This window comes from Protopterus annectens, chromosome 5.part0, assembly GCF_019279795.1.
Source record: "Protopterus annectens isolate FY-2018-M chromosome 5.part0, PAN1.0, whole genome shotgun sequence".
Lineage (NCBI taxonomy): Eukaryota > Metazoa > Chordata > Ceratodontiformes > Protopteridae > Protopterus > Protopterus annectens.
In genome coordinates, this window is record NC_056735.1 from 1,464,157,021 (window position 1) to 1,464,172,336 (window position 15,316).

A 15,316-nucleotide genomic window follows, 5' to 3' on the forward strand; every position below is an offset into this window, starting at 1 on the left:
AACTACAGTTTCAAGTCAGTAACCACCTCTCCGGGGCAGGGAAGCTGCTCAATGTTAGTCACTCCCACTGATAAACACAGAGACCCTCCTTCTGCCCCACGAAAAATGGCCTCACAGAAACTTTCAAACAGTTCAGGAACAGCAAGCCTGTAACTGAACTTTTTTAACTCTCAGAAAAAGTGGGAAAAAAGCAAGATTTTTTTTTGTTTTTGTTCTTCACAGAGATAGCAGAGGTTCACAAGTAATATCAAGTTACAACAGTGCAGTAAATGACCCCACACAAGAGTGCTAGGTCAAGGACAGAAAATATGCACGTTTTAAGACAAACGATTTAAAATTAAGTGCAAACAGGAAATTCAGCAAACAGCTTTTGGTTGTGCTCTAAATACAGCTACTAATACAGAAATCAAGTTTAACAAGCCAGAAAATGCTCAAGCTAGGCAGCTATGCAGAAAAACTTAGCAAATAAACAGAAAAAATACTTAATATCTCAAAAGTGGCTCCCTTCTTCTCTCAGCGTTTTTTCCTCTTGGAGGGTGCTTCACCAACAGCCAACAAGCCTGAAAAGACGCTCAAACCACGAGGCAACTAGGTTTTAAGAGAGGAAGATGAAGGAGTTATGGAAATGACCCCTAGTGGCCAATAAAACTACAGTTTCAAGTCAGTAACCACCCTTTGGCGGGGCAGGGAAGCTGCTCAATGTTAGTCACTCCCACTGATAAACACAGAGACCCTCCTTCAGCCCAAGCAAAATGGCCTCACAGAAACTTTCAAACAGTTCAGGAACAGCAAGCCTGTAACTGAACTTTTAACTCTCAGAAAAGTGGGAAAAAGCAAGATTTTTTTGTTTTGTTTTTACAGAGATAGCAGAGGTTCACAAGTAATATCAAGTTACAACAGTGCAGTAAATGCCCCCACACAAGAGTGCTAGGTCAAGGACAGAAAATATGCAAGTTTTCAGAAAAACGATTTAAAATTAAGTGCAAACAGGAAATTCAGCAAACAGCTTTTGGTTGTGCTCTAAATACAGCTACTAATACAGAAATCAAGTTTAACAAGCCAGAAAATGCTCAAGCTAGGCAGCTATGCAGAAAAACTTAGCAAATAAACAGAGAAAAATACTTAATATCTCAAAAGTGGCTCCCTTCTTCTCTCAGCGTTTTTCCTCTTGGAGGGTGCTTCACCAACAGCCAACAAGCCTGAAAAGACGCTCAAACCACGAGGCAACTAGGTTTTAAGAGAGGAAGATGAAGGAGTTATGGAAATGACCCCTAGTGGCCAATAAAACTACAGTTTCAAGTCAGTAACCACCTCTCCGGGGCAGGGAAGCTGCTCAATGTTAGTCACTCCCACTGATAAACACAGAGACCCTCCTTCAGCCCAAGCAAAATGGCCTCACAGAAACTTTCAAACAGTTCAGGAACAGCAAGCCTGTAACTGAACTTTTTAACTCTCAGAAAAGTGGGAAAAAGCAAGATTTTTTTTGTTTTGTTTTTACAGAGATAGCAGAGGTTCACAAGTAATATCAAGTTACAACAGTGCAGTAAATGACCCCACACAAGAGTGCTAGGTCAAGGACAGAAAATATGCAAGTTTTAAGAAAAAAACGATTTAAAATTAAGTGCAAACAGGAAATTCAGCAAACAGCTTTTGGTTGTGCTCTAAATACAGCTACTAATACAGAAATCAAGTTTAACAAGCCAGAAAATGCTCAAGCTAGGCAGCTATGCAGAAAAACTTAGCAAATAAACAGAAAAAATACTTAAAATCTCAAAAGTGGCTCCCTTCTTCTCTCAGCGTTTTTTCCTCTTGGAGGGTGCTTCACCAACAGCCAACAAGCCTGAAAAGACGCTCAAACCACGAGGCAACTAGGTTTTAAGAGAGGAAGATGAAGGAGTTATGGAAATGACCCCTAGTGGCCAATAAAACTACAGTTTCAAGTCAGTAACCACCTCTCCGGGGGGGCAGGGAAGCTGCTCAATGTTAGTCACTGCCACTGATAAACACAGAGACCCTCCTTCAGCCCAAGCAAAAATGGCCTCACAGAAACTTTCAAACAGTTCAGGAACAGCAAGCCTGTAACTGAACTTTTTTAACTCTCAGAAAAAGTGGGAAAAAAGCAAGATTTTTTTTGTTTTTGTTTTTTACAGAGATAGCAGAGGTTCACAAGTAATATCAAGTTATAACAGTGCAGTAAATGACCCCACACAAGAGTGCTAGGTCAAGGACAGAAAATATGCAAGTTTTAAGAAAAAAACGATTTAAAATTAAGTGCAAACAGGAAATTCAGCAAACAGCTTTTGGTTGTGCTCTAAATACAGCTTGATGCTCAATAGTTATAAAACAGACCCAGAGACAGCAAACCTGGAACTGCCTATGCTACAGCTGAACTAGTACAGTATACAGCAAAATGTGGCAAAAAACAGTCCATCAGAAGAGCACTCTGTCAAATGTCTTCCTTACCTGGCAGGCTCTTATGTAAAATACAGCTCAGTGTTGTGGCTCTGACAGATACTGTCCATCTCAGGAACAATCTGCCTGACATATTCCCAATCTGGTATGCCCTTATGTGAAATACAGCACAATGAACTCATGTGCATACTCTACATCTCAGCTGGAGTGTGCCTGGCATCTTCAAAACTTTCAGACCCTTGTATACAAGACAACACAATGACTGGTCCAGCATATTACTGAATATCACAGGAACAGTATGAGATTTTCCCAGCTTGGGAGGCCCTTAGGTAAACTATCACACAGTGACCTATCCAGCATACTTATTGTACACCTTGGGGGCACTCAAACAGGTTTTCCAGAACTTGGAGTCCCTCATGTAAAATACAAGAGGAAGGACATCTCCCTATAGTTACTGTACATTTCAACAGCACCCTGGCGTCTTCTGGACCATGGTGGCACCAAAGTAAATTAGAGTGCAATGTCCTGTCCTGCACACTTACCATACATTTTGGAAGCACACTGATGTCTTCTTCACTCTAGAGGTCCTTGTATAAAATGCAGAGAAATAAGTCTGCATACTTACTCTATATCCCAGTAGTACTCTGACCTCTTCCTGACCCAGGAAATGCTTTATGCAAAATACAGTATAATGACGTGTCCCACTTACTTACTGTACATCTGATGAGCATAGCCGGCTTTAGGCACCAGCGAACCCTACGGTTGCTGGGGGCCCCCTGTTCTTGGGGGGGGGGGCAACCACTGCAAGTTATCTTATCTTGATATTTTGTTACATGTCTGTCAAAACAACAAAAGCTAGTACATGAATCTTGCATTTTTAAGAAACCAGGTGGGTAATTAATCTTATTTATATCTCCTTTAAAATTCAAACATATTGCTGGTTATAGTAACAGTGTTTTATGAAGCAACAGCTTTCACAATTCCATTAAATATGTTACCACTGACATAGTGCCCCTGGCTTAGTTAAACCCTGCTGGTGGACATTCTCTCCACTAAAATTAACAACATATCCAGCTTTAGGTACCTGCAATACCCATGGCTGCAAGCCCCCCCCCCCCAATCATTCTTGACTGTGTGGAGGCCCCATTAAAGCTGCAGCTGATTGGGGAAAAATGAGAAGAAAAAAAAATGTATTACTTTCCTGATTAGGCTGTATAACTTGAACAGGGCTAGGATATGACTCTGTATTATATTTCAAAAGTGAGGCATAAAATATGTCATAGAACATTTAGACACTTAGATCTTCTAAGAATCTTGGGGCTCCCACTCCCCGGATTATATAAATGGATACAGGGGGCTCACTTAATCATCCTTGACTTTGCAGGGGCCCCACAAAAGCTGTTGCTGTTTGGGGAAAAATGAGAAAAAAATGTATTAATTTTCTGATTACGCTTTTTAACCTGAACAGGCCAGATATGGCCACCAGTCCTGCTTGGATATCTGTGTCATTATTTTCTTTTACTTTTCTCACAGACCTCAGAGGTGTACAAAGAAGGTTACTGTGGCTTGTGTAGGGGTAGGGTACTGTCTAGGAACAACATAGTAGAATACATTACTGCAGTCATTGTTTCACTTTCCTCACAATCACACTTCAGGAATGCATACAGGTAGCTGCCTTTGACAGTTTGGGTTGAGGAGTGAGGAGGCATGCTATGTATACGTATGTCTGCAATCACTTGAAATACATGACTGTGGCAGTTTGAACCTATGCTTTCACCCCAGCCTAACACCAGAGTGATACTTAGGCAGTCTTTTTTTTTGGGGGGGGGGGTTAGGGAGGCAGGCAATTGCCAGACAGGACCTTTGTATCCAGATAACAAATAGCTTGTTAGTTTTTGTTGCTACAATTTTGTCATCTTTGAACATTAAGTCTTGGGTACAACTTTTGTCTTTCTTGAAGAAAAAAAAAAAAAAAACAAGACTGAAATTCTTTTCTTACTCATGTTTTTTTATTTAGGTCACCACTGGATTAAAAGGCTGGGAAAATGCTCTAAAATACACCCCAGAACATCTATAACCCGATGGCTTCTTGGGCCCCGGCTTATTTGAGTTATTTCCTAAATGGTTATTATTGTGCTGTCTTGGTCAGGAAAGATGTGTTGAAAGGACGCAAGGAAAACTAAAGTTGTACAACAACACAATTTATCTCCTCAGTCATAATTTCTGTTTAAGTCATCTTTGGTTGAAAAGATTATGTAAAAAGAAAAAAAATCTTTAAAACACACTTCAGAGCATATAGGGAGATATGGGTTATTGAAAAAGCCAAAGAGTAAGGCAAAATGAGAGAAAAGGAAGGACAAAGTAGTGTGTATAGTATGGGGAGCCCAAGATGGAGGAAAAATGGGAAGACTGGAGGGTGTGGGGGGGTACTGAAACAGTAGGTCTAGGATGCCATTTCACTTAAGTCCAGACCTGTACATAAAGTTACTGCAATGTATTATTGTTGCAACTAACTGCCAGTAACCGTATATATATATCCCTTTGTGAGATGGTCCAACATAGTGTGGTACACAGGCCTGTTGTAAGGTAAGAGTACTGTAGCTACAGGTCATTCTGTGTGCACTACTCCTAAAACTGTGCAGTATAAACTAAAATGTTGCTTAGGAAGGGTGGCAGTGACAAGGAAATACGTAGACTTGAAGTCTTCAGAGGGCCCCCAACTTGACATCTGCTGGGGGCCCCCAAAATAGTAACACCTGCCCTGCTGATGAGCACTCTGATGTCTGCCCAACCCAGGAGGTTCTTAATACAGAGCAATGGCCTGTCCCACATACTTACTGTATATCTCAACAGCACCCTGATATCTTACAAACCTGAAAGATTCTAATTTAAAATACAGTGCAATGACCTGCACTATAACATCTCCCTGACCCGGGAGGCCCTTTTGTAAAATACTCTCCTGTTTGTCTTTCTGACCTAGGAGGTCCTTATGTAAAATGCAACACAATGACCTAACCCACATACTTACTTAACATCTTGGGAACACTCTATCTAATGACTTGGCAAACATGGAGGCAATTATAGGTTCATAGGTGTGTACTAGACTAATGGCCATGGAACCTTTACAAGCCTAGCCCATAGGATTACCCTGGCATTGTGCCACCCGGCCTTAGTTCACAGTGCCTCTGTCGAGTAAAGCCACTGCAGTGATCCCTGGAGTGAATTTTCTATTTTCCATCCACTCATCAAGATTTCTCTTGAAGAGGGCCACTGAGGTGCTCTGCTTGACATGTATGGGAAGTCTATTCTAGTCCATAGCATGGGCAGTCTCTGGGTTATGAACCTGTCCCTCCAGCATGTTCTGCTGATTGCGGTAATGAGGTTGAGGTCTCTGGAGCATGTGGTGCAGAGGGATTGGGATTTCTTCAGATGTAGCATTTCTAACAGAGCTGGGTCAGACATGGCTTTGTAAGTGAAGCAGAGATCGCCTCTAAGTAGGCGATATGAGACAGAATAACTGGAATTTTTTTAGTCTGTCCATATAGGACAAATGTTTAAGGCCTAGGATCCTCTTTGTGAGGTACTTTTGCAGCCTATCCAGTTGTTGCAGGTGTTTAGTGAGGTACATGCCAAATGGGGCATTGTACTCAATGACTGGCCTAATGAGGGAATTGTAGAGGGAGGCAATGACCTCTTTTTTCCTGGATGTAAAACCCTTAGTAATGAGATGTGCCACATAGAAGGACTTTCTGACCACAGTGGCAATGTGGTGGTCAAAAGAGAGGTTGCTGTCAGCCTGTGTTCCCAGATCTCTTATACCACTTTCTGTGTTCAGTGGACTACCATCGATGTGGTAATTCATGGGAACTGGGTTTTTCCCATAAGGGATGATGGCACATTTTTTGGCATTGAGCTTAAGGCCATGATTCTGACACCAGTTGTTGGTCTCAGTGAGGCCTTTCTGTAGGATGTCAACATCACTTGGGGAGTTAATAATAGCTCCGAACTTGCAGTCATCTGCAAACTTTGTCAGCCAGAGTCCCTTTGTGTTGGACTGGACTTCAGAGAAGTAGATACCAAACAGGAGAGGACCAAGGACCGAACTGTGTGGGACTCCACTCGTGACTGGTCGACAGTCTGACTTGGAGTCAGCTACTTTCACACTGTGGGTTCTACCTATGAGCCAGTTTATTTGTTTATGTGTAATTTAGTGCAATCACATGACAAACATGCTTACTGTAGATCTCAGAAATACTCTGATATCTTCCTGACCTGTGAGACCCTTTAGCAAAATACAGTGGAATGACCTGTCTGTCATACTTGCTGCACATCTCAGGATCACTCTGTCTGAAATCTTCTCGACCTGGGAGGCCCTTATGTATAATACACCACAATGACCTGTCTTGCATGCGTACTGCACATTATGGAATGACTGTGACATATTCATGGCCTGGGATCCCCTTATGTAAAGTATATTGCAATGATCTGTTTAATATACTTACTGCACATTTTATTAGCTCTCTGATACCCTCTTGACCTGGAAGGCCTTTGTATAAAATACACCACAATAACCTTTCCCAAAATTCTTTCTGTCCATCTTGATACCACTCTGATGTCTTCTGGATGTGGGAGGCCTTAATGTAAATTGTAATGCAATGAACTATCCTGCATATGTATTGTACATGTCTTCTCAATCTGGGAAGCCCTTATGTAAACTCCAGCACAATAACTTGTCTTCTACACTTACTCTCTATCTCAGGAGTAGTCTGTTATCTTCCTGACCCAGGTAGACATTATGTAAAATACAGTGCAATTAATTACCTGTTCTGTTTACTTAACTGTACATCTCCAGTGCATGCTGATGTCTTCACTATCTGGGAGATCCTTAAGTAAAATAAACCATGATGACTGCTCAGCCTATTTACTGTACATCTTTACAGCAGTTTATTTGATAATTTCCTGACTCTGTAGTCCTTTATGTAAAGCACTGTGTAATGACCTGAGAAGCATACTTACTACAAAAATATTGGGACTGTCTGATAGCATATAGTTTCAAAGGTGATTACTAGACTAACCACCCCGGGTGCCTTTGTATGCCTTGATATGCTTCCCAAGTGTATCTGAAAAGTTTTGATATCCTTGGGTTATTTATTGGGTATATGCAGGCTTAGGAATGGGTGATCAAGTATTTAAGGCTGCCTCTGTCTAATGGAGACATAGGTACCAGACCTGATGTCTGTGTCTGGCCTTCTTGGATGCTACTTGTATCTTTGGGGATTCTGTGGCTGCTCTTATTTTGTAATCATCTGCAAGCTTGGTTAACCAGTAGCTCTTGATATTTGATCTTGATGTCAGGGAAGTAGATGCCAAAAAGGAGCTCCCTCAGCACCGAGTCTTCAGGAGCTCTGCTAGTAGCCTTTTCTGTGGAAAGAGACACCACTAGTGTAACTTCTCGGTCCTTTCTTTGAGCCAGCTGGCTACCCAGTGGGTTACATAGTGGGTTATACATAATTTCATGTGTTTGTCTACAGTGCCCAAGTGAGGTATTGTGTCAAATGCTTTGACCACATCAAGGTAGACTGTAAGCTGCATCCCTTTCTTTGTTTTGGTGACCTTTTTTGCAGTAGTCCACCAGGCCCAGTACCCATGGTCTGCCCTTGCTGAAAAAACGAACAGGCCCCTGCAAGTATGGTAGTTGCATGACTCCAAACACAATGCCAATTGAAAAAATCAGTAGAGCCAGCAAACAGTGATTAAAGTAAAGATATTTATTTAAATGTGGGAGAACATAAAACAAAAAAATGGAGCAAGCAGACCGGTTTCATCTGTCTAATCCAGCCTTCTTCAGTGCATTAAATCGACAAATCATCCAAGCACATATTTGTAGTATAGCCCCACCTGAGGTTACTTGAGGTAAATTGCAACAATTCATTAAAAGTATTCATTCAATCCTGGAGAAAACAAGGCACCTAATTTAATTATCCATTTTTTCTCCATATTATTTAATAGCTGAAGCCATTCTGATTTATTATTTCTGTTGCCCTGTATTCTATCAATAACTGTGAATCTGAATGTGGCTTTTGGGTGTTTTGCTGTATGTTTGTATAAAGCATTTGTTGTTTTTTTAATTCTGATGTCACTTAGATGTTCTGATATCCTGAATTTGACACATCTGGATGTCTGTCCCACATAGAAACCTGAACAGCTACAAGAAGCCATATTAATGACCCATTCAGACTGACAATTAGCAAAAAAACACTGGACAAGTGTTCAATATAATTTTTTTTTGCTAATTGTCAGTCTGAAAAAAGTACAATGTAACTACTGTTTGTGTATAAATGTAAACAGAAATCTAACCACTGTTGTGTATAAATGTAAATAGAAATGTAACTACTCTGAGCTTGACTGAAACTTAGTATAATGCAATGTAAACAAATGGAGCTTTTCTCCCCGGGCCTCCACTGAAAATGGGTATTACCCAGGTGGACTTTCCCAGTAAACAAAGACAGAGAAAGAAAGAAACACATCCTGCTACAATAAAATTGATAAATTTGTCACCAGTATCCCTCATAGGACCCACCATTGTCACAGCTTAAAGCAATAAAACTGGCTTGAACTGCATAACTACCTAACATATTCACAACTGACTATAGCACACAAACTCATTCATCATCCAGAAAAATGCTCTGCACTAAAAACATATTACTGCTCTACTGTCCAGCAAGGAACATCCTTCTAGTAACAAATTCTTATTATTCACAAATAAGTCAAATAATGTTGCAGGAGACATGATCTACTTCTTCTTTTTCTTTTAGCTGCTCCTGTTAGGGGTCGCCACATTGGATCATCTGTTTCCATTTCTTCCTGTTCTCTGCATCTTGCTCTGTCACATCAACTACCTGCATGTCCTCTCTCATCACATCCATAAACCTTATCTTAGGCCTTCCTTTTTCCTGCTACCTGGCAGCTTCATCCTTAGCATCCTTTTCCCAATATACCCAGCATCCCTCCTCAGCACATGTCCAAACTAACATAATCTTGCCTCTCTGGATTTGTCTCCAAACCTTCCAACCTGGGCTGACCCTCTAATATACTTATGCCTAATCATGTCCACCCTCATCACACCCAGTGCAAATCTTAACATCTTTAACTCTGCCACGTCAAGCTCTGACTCCTGCCTTTTTGTCAATGCCACTGTCTCCAACCCATATAACATAGCTGGTCTCACTACCCTCTTGTAGACGTTCCCTTTCACTCTTACTGGTACCCGTCTGTCACAAATCACTCCTTACACTCTTCTCCACCCACTCCACCCTGCCTGTACTCTCTTCTTTACCTCTCTTCCATACTCTAATCACAGTTATTAAACTCTGGAATAGCATCCCCATAAAAATAAAATTCTCGGACAAACTCAATAGTTTTAAACCACTGCTTAAACAACATCTAACCAGTCATAGTTCTACACATCCTCATCACAGGTTAACACTTTCTGCTCACCATATGATACTCTGTAAATAGTCTCCTTAAACAGAACACTCTCAACCTCTTACTGAAATGACAAAACAATTCTTATATATATAACTGCTGCCTGTACAATTCATTAAGTTACACATGGGTTTCTCATTAGTAACTTCTACCTCTGTAAAATCTTAGAATGTATAAATGTAAATATACGTGATTACTCTGTGCTTAACTGGAACTAAGTATAATGCATTGTAAACAAAAGGAGCTTTTCTCCCCGGGCCTCTGCTGAAAATGGTATTACCCCCATTGGGCTTTCCTGGTAAACAAGGACAAATAACTAAATAAATTTTAGGGAAAGCCAATTTCACTGCAACCGAGTCTCTAGTGAGTGTAATCTGGTATTTGTTTTAATAGTAGGTTAAATGTGAAAGTCTCACATCTCTTAAAAGGTATAGGTGGAAAACAACATTCAGGACGCATAAATCCCTGTATCAAGGTTTCTCAACTAACTGCTTGCTGGCGAATTTAAAGTTTCTTTTTTAACTTTCCTAATAAAAGTGCTATAATATGTATATGGCACAGTACAATTCACTTTAAATTACATTATTGAAAATACACAAAACTCACAGTTATAAATAACAATATGAGGTAATGTGATAAAAAATACATTAGCTATTAATATCAGCATTAAGGTCTCTGTACTTTCCACAACCAAAGCCCTGAATCATTGCCTAACAATATGAATGTACAAATCATTCTCTGCAAATGTTAAATTGTTAAGAGTTTGAAAAGTATAAAACCTTTTTTTTTGTAACCACTTGTCTTACCAGTGTATGGCATAAAGGAATACTTAAAATCCCCTGTTTGTTGCTTCTCAGGGGACATTCAGGTCACTTAAACAGCTTGCATTTATCCATATAAATTGTACTTATCCTCTGCTACTTTTAGTCCTTAACCTTTCTAATCCCCCTCTCACCCTTTTTACTATTAATCTACTCCTTTGCTTGCTCTGCTTGTCTTTTCCACCATCCGTTGAAAATATGCTGAGAGACACAATTCCAAACTTATTTTTTCAGCTGCCTGTGTGAAAAATGTAAATCTTCTTAATCCTTTCATGTATATCACATCCACAAATTAATTCTTCAGTTTCCTTTCCCAGTGCTCCATGTTTAGTGTACATACAGTGACACCTCAGATTTGGTGACTTTAATACAGATCAGTGAGACGAGATATTCATTAAAACTGGTGTTTAGAATGCAAGTAAAATCAAATATATATTTACTAGATTTAGTGTGTATTTTCATCCTGCTGACATACACCAAAAGTTATTTCCAACTGACTAAATTTACTAGAATGTTTAGTGCTGATGACAAAACATACACCTTTTGTGACATCTTCACATGCTGACATCAGCACTGCCTGAAGCCCCACCCACAACTCATGAATGGCGTCCAGATTTAACCACCTGTGACAGAAGTTACTGTGGTTCTAGTGGTCTCCTGTCTGAAACCCAAGTATAAAAATTCTGTACACAACCTCATTTCCACATAGTATTGCCTATCATTACAAAGAAAAATCACTTATAATAATTTTTAACATGGACTGTTGTGTGTAGCTGTTTTAAAGTGCATCTACTGTTAAGCGCAAATGGACTGTTGAATGTAGCTGTTTTAAAGTGCATTTACTGTTGAGCATATGTATAGACAAAGTGCTTTCTTTGCCCTAATCTGTTCCCATATCTCCTTCTCCTTCTTAGGAACTCTATATTATTCTTTTTGGCTCTACCCATCCTGCCCCCCCCCCCCCTTATTGAAAGGCTCACAACACTAGGGGACTACTGCCTGCAAAATAACAGATAATCCAGACAGTAAAATTGTTTTTTTTTTCCTGTCACCAGCAAGGAAACAAGGTTTATACTTTCTCCAATAATTATTTTGTTACATTTGGAGATTAGATCTGTAGCAAACCGCTCGGGGCATCCGCAGCACTGGCAGAAATACAGTAGGTCCTCCCAACTAATCCTGCAACTAAGGCAAAGGATAATTTGTAAAAACAGGAGCCAAAGTTAAGTAAATCAGCTCAATAATATCATTTGAAATACTACATATACCTCACCTTTGGCATTAACTGTGCATAGCTAGCCTGCTTTGGAAAGACCAAATAGATTGGCTCTGCAGCCTCGAGGTCTGCTTGGGCCCCACTCCATTTGCCGTGCTTTGCTCGGCTCACTCCGCTCCCCTACCCTGCCCCCAATTTCCACCTGCCCCCACTACATCTACATTTATTCTAACCCCATATCACCAGACCACTCCCTACAGCCAATCAACTGCAGCCACCCCAAATCACACCCCCTGATTAACTCTCATCCAAACAATCACTACTGGCATCCAAAGACCACATAACACAAACTATGCTGGTCTTACTTACATCTCTCCTACTAACCCTCACAACCCTAACCTGCATCACATCCTCACACACATACACACCTCTACCCCACACCACCTATCATGCAACACATACCTTCTCACCTATATAAACCCACATAAGCTTCCCAATAGCCCCCTCTTTATTTAATGACAACACAATAATACTTATACATAACAAGTACATTCCACTATCCTACACAAGAAAAATATCATGTAAACTCCACATAGACATTTTACAAACAATCAGACTTCATCTATTATTAAAGAAATACCTTCTCACCTCTGGAGATATTCACCCATATCCAGAGCCAGGCAACATTACACCCCCAAATAAACACACTGCAGATCTACTTATCATTAACCTTAACTCACGCAGTATATCAAACAAACCCCCTCACTTACACGTATTCAAAACACACCACTCCCCTGACAACCTTAACTCTCACAGTATATCAAACCAGCCCCCTCACTTACACGCATTCATAACACACTACTCCCCTGACAACCTTAACTCTCACAGTATATCAAACTCCCTCACTTACACACATTCATAACCCACTACTCCCCTGACAACCTTAACTCATGCAGTATATCAAACAAACTCTCTCACTTACACGCAGTCATAACTCATAACTACCCTGACAACCTTAACTCACGCAGTATATCAAACAAACCCCCTCACTTACACGCATTCATAACACACTACTCCCTTGACAACCTTAACTCTCATAGTATATCAAACAAACCCACTCACTTGCACACATTCATAACCCACTACTCCCCTGACAACCTTAACTCACGCAGTATATCAAACAAACCCCCTCACTTACACACATTCATAACCCACTACTCCCCTGACAGCCTTAACTCACGCAGTATATCAAACAAACCCCCTCACTTACACGCATTCATAACCCACTACTCCCCTGGCAGCCTTAACTCACGCAGCATATCAAACAAACTCCCTCACTTACACGCATTCATAACCCACTACTCCCCTGACAGCCTTAACTCATGCAGTATATCTAACAAACCCCCTCACTTACACACATTCATAACCCACTACTCCCCTGACAACCTTAACTCACGCAGTATATCAAACAAACCTCCTCACTTACACACATTCATAACCCACTACTCCCCTGACAACCTTAACTCATGCAGTATATCAAACAAACCTCCTCACTTACACACATTCATAACCTACTACTCCCCTGACAACCTTAACTCACGCAGTATATCAAACAAACCCCCTCACTTACACGCATTCATAACCCACTACTACCCTGGCAACCTTAACTCTCACAGTATATCAAACAAACCTCCTCACTTACACACATTCATAACCCACTACTCCCCAGACAACCTTAACTCACGCAGTATATCAAACAAACCTCCTCACTTACACACATTCATAACCCACTACTCCCCTGACAACCTTAACTCACGCAGTATATCAAACAAACCTCCTCACTTACACACATTCATAACCCACTACTCCCCTGACAACCTTAAGTCACGCAGTATATCAAACAAACCCGCTCACTTACATGCATTCATAACCCACTACTCCCCTGACATTCTAACCATAACAAAAACCTGGCTAAAACCCAGCACACAGAATGAGGAAATTCTCCCTCCGGGATACAATATCCTAAGACTAGATAGGACAGGAAAGAAGGGTGGGAGGTTGCAATTGTCTATAAAAATACACTTACTATACAACCTCTACTAACTCCTGTACCTATATTTCATACTGCTGAGATCATAGACTCTGTGCTACTGCTAAATAAGAAAAAGAGCATCAATATACTCTGTGCTTATATCCCCCCAGGTAATAACTCTCTAATAATTGAGGAGATTCTTCAATGGGTAAAAGACAACCTACCACAAAAGACTATTCTACTAGGAGACCTAAACACTGATTGGCTAGCCTGCAATTCTAAAAACCCCAGTAACCACATAAACCTATACGGATTCTCTCAACTCATTCAAGAACCTACTAGAGTAGATAAAAAGTCCCAAAAGGAATCTATACTAGATTGGACATTAGTAAACTACCCAGAACAAAACTACCAAATAGGTTGTCTGCCAGATGGACTTAGAACTACCTCCCAACTTTCCTCCTACGAAAACGTGCTAACATACCTAAACCTGCAGTCTATAGACAAGTTAGAAATGATCGCAGTGTTACGCCTCTAGATCTCAACACTACGTTAAAAAAATGTAACTGGGAACCATTATGCATCCTTGACTTAGACCAAGCAGTGGACTATTTTAATAGCACTCTTACTAACATCCTTGATTTAGTAGCCCCCATAAGAACAATTACAGCCAAACTACACTATGCTCCATGGCTTAGTAAGTCCACTAGAGCCCTATTAAAATGTAGTGATAAAGCATGGAAAACGTGGAAGAAAGAAAACACTAGCCTATCCAAACAAAGCTATCAACATCTTAGGAATCAGGTCAAAAAACAAACAAGGCTCGATAAACAGAACTACTGTCTAAGTATCCAAAACAAACACTCCAACAACCCTCAAAAGTTCTGGCATGCAAATAACTCCCTACTAAAACCTAGTACAACCACCACACCAGCTCCCACCTCAATCTCCACAAAAACTGATAGCGATATAGTCTCCCAATTCAATCATCACTTTACTGAATCCATTAAATCACTATCTACTCAACTATCCAAACTAGCTACTCATCCATACCAACAGCTCCTAAGAACACAACTCACTTTACATTCTCACCTGCCCCAACTTCTACAATAAAAAAATACCTTTTAAAACTTAAACCCACTACTCTTGCAGCAGATGGTATACCAGCAAATTTCCTAAAAATGGCGGCCGACTCCATATCCTAACCAGTCTCAATCATTATCAACCGCTCCATACAGGAATCCTATATCCCTCAACTGTGGAAAATCTCCAACATTATCCCCTTCATAAGGGTGGAAACTTCGATGATTTGTCAAACTACCACCCTATTGCCATTCTCTCTCCTTTATC